The 4,247-nt window shown below is 36.1% G+C and overlaps 1 non-coding gene across 1 annotated transcript; it reads right to left on the bottom strand.

Moving 5' to 3' along the window:
• Nucleotides 1-383: 383 nt before the first annotated feature.
• Trnah-gug (transfer RNA histidin (anticodon GUG)) lies at nucleotides 384-455 on the bottom strand. The gene has a single exon. It is a non-coding gene; the product is annotated as a tRNA-His (tRNA).
• Nucleotides 456-4,247: the final 3,792 nt, after the last annotated feature.

Here is a 4,247-nt window from a genome sequence, read left to right as displayed (position 1 = left end):
AAAATTTGGTAAAAACTGATTTTCTGCTTTAATATCTCAGGAATAAATAATTGCAACTGCCTTCAAAATTACTTCATTTCATACAAAATATTGTACAACAAGACATTCTTAACCAATATTATGTAATAAATTTAATAAAATCATTTATTGTCATTTTTTCGGGCAGTTTAAGTTGGTTTATTTCGAAGTGTACATCTCTTGATATTAGAATTTTTTGAGTGCACCTCTATCGTTTTCTTATTTCATGAAAAAAGCTAACCTTTTTTTCATATTAATTAATATTCTAATAATAATAATATTTTTAAGTTCTTAACTTTACAATTTACAATAAATAAAAAAAAAATAAAAAGGAAAACCCCTCCGTGACAATGTGTTTGAGACATTGCCGTGACCAGGATTCGAACCTGGGTTACCACGGCCACAACGTGGGGTCCTAACCACTAGACGATCACGGCTATCGGGGTGATGAATAAAATGGTGGCAAATTATTATCAATTCCAATAGAAACTTGTTGATACGTCATAATATTATCGATAGAAACTATTTGTTGTTTGTAATCTGTATTATAAATAAACACTGTATACACACTTCAGAACTTAGGATTAAAAGTACATATCTACCCAACAATCATACATCAACATAATTTTATAAAAAAAATTTCGCATAGGAACTTAAACTTGTTCTATTTCTGGACGAATTCAAAGAAATTATGTAAAAATAAACAAATAACTATCTGTCTATATAAATACGTAAGGCAGAGGTACTTAGAGCGCATGTGGAAATACTTGACTATAAGTGAAACCAATCCAACTCTCACTCGCCGTAGTTAACATACGTTGTAAATTGAAAAAGGTGGGGGTTGTTTTGAGTTAGTTTTTAAATTTACTGCAGCTAACCATAATCTAGTGCTACTGGAATCGAAGCTGTATAGCCATCGAGAAACTATCTTATTTTTCGAATACCTAATCATTGTCTTGATGAAAGAAACTGTCACACTATTCAGGTTAACTTTTTCGTGTTTTTTTTAAAGCGCATACTTAAGGGGATATTACTACCCTTATTATGTAAACACACAGTGTGAGCACCAGAAAAGGAGGTGTCGGTACACATTGGTTTTGAATTCCTGAATATTGCCATGACTGGGAAAGACAGATTGTGGTTAGGCCTTCCACATTCGCGTAGTACTGTAAAAGAAGGAATCTCTGTACTTGACAGTACGTTCGAAGTTGGAATCGAGGGTATACTGATGAGCATTCCTAGAAGAGCGAGTATTACGGTTGAAAATTTGAATGCAGCTGGCTGTTTCTCTAGAGCATAAACCGTTAAAATAACGGTAAAAGATCTTGAGGCCAGAAACTTTTCGAAGATGTTCAAGCGACGTAAATGATTCTATGATGATATGGCAGGTAGGTAGAAATGGCGATCTCAAGGCAACCTAGCCTGAGATCCAATTAGCGCTGTAGTGCACCGTTTTGATACCAAAAGCTCGTTTGACCTTCGATTGAAAGGGATAAATTTATAGAGAAGCTTCGTAGCGATTATGTTAGAGCCATTGTGTCGCATTGAGAAAAAAGTTTACGTCTCTAATCTTTGTCTCAGTTAGCTCATCAAGTTCGTGAAAGAATGCTTTTCCAAAGTATATTATTCAAGTGTTTGCCAAAGCAGGACATTTGCAGAGGAAAAGGATTATCGTTTCACTTTCTCTTTTGTCACAACAACTACGGCAAAAGGTGTTGTAAGAGATACCCAACTTCTATGCATGAACTCCTATAGGCCAATGTCCGGTACAAACCGCAACAATCCTGGCTATGTCTTGCCTTGGCCTGCATAGAAGATTGTTTGTATTGGTTTTATTATAGGTGGGCCATATCTAATTCCTAGTTATAATGCAGTTGCCTTCTTATGGTTTTTTGGTTCCTCGAGTTGCACTGCTACTCGAGGGTTTCGGTTTTGTATACGGTTTAGGAAGTATAGGAGTGCTATGAATAGCACTGCCTATACTTCTTGTGGTTGTGGGTTGCTCACAAGTGCTGGAACTACCAGCGCTAAATGAGCTCCCCTTCAAATTCTCCTGGCTGGAGGCCAAAAGTTCATTCTCCAAGTCTGTGGATGGTTCTACGTTCGTCATGTCTAGTTCGTGTTGGTCCCAAAAAAGAGGTCAGCCCCGGCAGAGCCGATATACCGGGGTAAGGCAGAAGATAAGACGGACCCTGCCAAGGCATCCGAATGAGCTCGTTAGGGACTGGTTTCCCCCCAGCCTTTCATTCTTCGGCACGGATTATGTAAGACGCTCACACCACCACTGAAATTAGGGACCCCGTATCTATGGTCAAATTGAATTGCTAATGCTTGCTTCTATTAAGGAGTAGAAAACTTCAGCAATTCAACCTGACCTTAAATGATCTCCATCTTGACAACGTGCAAGACAACTGTGGTGATCATTACCGCCCGGCACCCACTGGGAGGGTTTGAAACGAGGATTTTTGCTATGAAGATATAATCACCAAGTTGCTGGAGCACCAACCCAGATATGGGACTTAAACTCGAGTTTTGGACGTATACATACAAGTCTTGTAGATAACAGCCAGTTGGATAATGGAAAGGCTATATCTCGCTTTAACTATACAAGACAAGACAACATTGAGTATTCGAAGCATTAAATTCCACACGGTTTTTTATTCCCCATTGTACAATGCTGTTTAGGTCGCAATTTAATGAGCTTATTATATTTTGTTGTTGCAGTTACACATCCGAAAAAGAGGGATGTGATTCTAAAACCGAATATGAAATACTTTGAGTACTTTCACCAGCGAAACAATGTATTGGACTAGAAGTTGCAAACAGGAGATCATTAATAAAAATAAGAAGTAGTGTTGGAAATAGAACAGAGCCCTGGGGCACACCAGCATTTGTTATAAGGTTTTCAGATTTGAATCCATCCAATACTACTTGTATTGAACGTTTTGAAAGGTAATTACTAATCCAATGAAGCATGGATTCATGAGAACCTAAAGCACTCATTTTCGATAAGAGAGACTGATATCAAACCTTATCAAATTCTTTTGAAATATAAAGTGCAATAATCTTACTTTCTCCAAAACGATGTAAAGATTTGCACTACTGTTCGGTGGGATGAACCATGAGATCAACAGTGGACCTATTTCTGCGAAAGCCGTATTATCGGTCATTAAGAAGTTTTTGATTTCAAGATATTTGGTGAGCTGATAATTAATCAGCGTTTGCATTAACCTGGGAAGTAGGGACAATTTAACAAATGCAAAAAACTTTGGGTTGCGAACATAATCTCGAACTAAAAAAACCCCACATTATGAAAATTCACAATCTTATAAATTCAAAATCTCGAGTATCCAAAATTCTGCCCAAGTAACATTTTCGGAGCCTCAGTTGTTATAGTAGTTCGATTTAAGCTTCCAAGGAGTGAACTCTGAGACTACTGCTTTTTTTTGTATGCAGTTGCAGCTTCTGACATTTTCTTATACAAAATATGCTCTATATGTAAGTTTCATAACAACTTCAAGCTCTATAGCCTTATAATGCTTGTTGCTCTATTAATATGCTCTAATATAATTTAAAACACAACCTTTAACGAGCCTTACTTAATTTCGAATTCATATGCTTTAAAAAAGCATTATTTTAGAAAGACAAATGCTCTTTAGAGCCACTCATTAGCTTTTTTGTTTTTTAATAAATACTTCAAAACAGCTTATTGATCAAAAGATATAATAAGTGGATTTGTCAAGTTTTGCATAAGGATTTTTAATAATATTATTAAGTTTTTTTGTGCTCCAATTAGATGGAGGAAACCAAAATACCTCATTTTGCTCGAATGAGCTGGGTATAATTGTGAGCACTGTTTGGTTTCTATAATTCAGTTCTTGTATTATTTTAAAAGACATACTGAATTTAAAAACCACGACGAACAAGAAAAACTACGTCGACCGAGAAGAACCACGAGCACGACGCGACGGAATAAAAACACAATAAAAACAGATTGTGTCAAGAATTACCGTTTTAGAACCTATTGCTTCAGAAGAGTTTTATATGTGTGTGCAAAAAACAAAGAACGAGATGACGAAATGCAAACACAATGTTGCACAGGGTGAAACGTTTTTTATGTCTCGGATTTATTTTTGTGTTGAAGGGCCAAACATAATGAGTGTTTTTATTTATTTATGCATATTCCGGATATAAAATGCAATAGACTGGCAAAATAAATAATTCATCTA

This window comes from Eupeodes corollae, chromosome 1 (assembly GCF_945859685.1).
Source record: "Eupeodes corollae chromosome 1, idEupCoro1.1, whole genome shotgun sequence".
NCBI lineage: Eukaryota > Metazoa > Arthropoda > Insecta > Diptera > Syrphidae > Eupeodes > Eupeodes corollae.
Note: the sequence above shows the minus strand (reverse complement) of the source record. Positions and strands in the feature narration are given on the sequence as shown.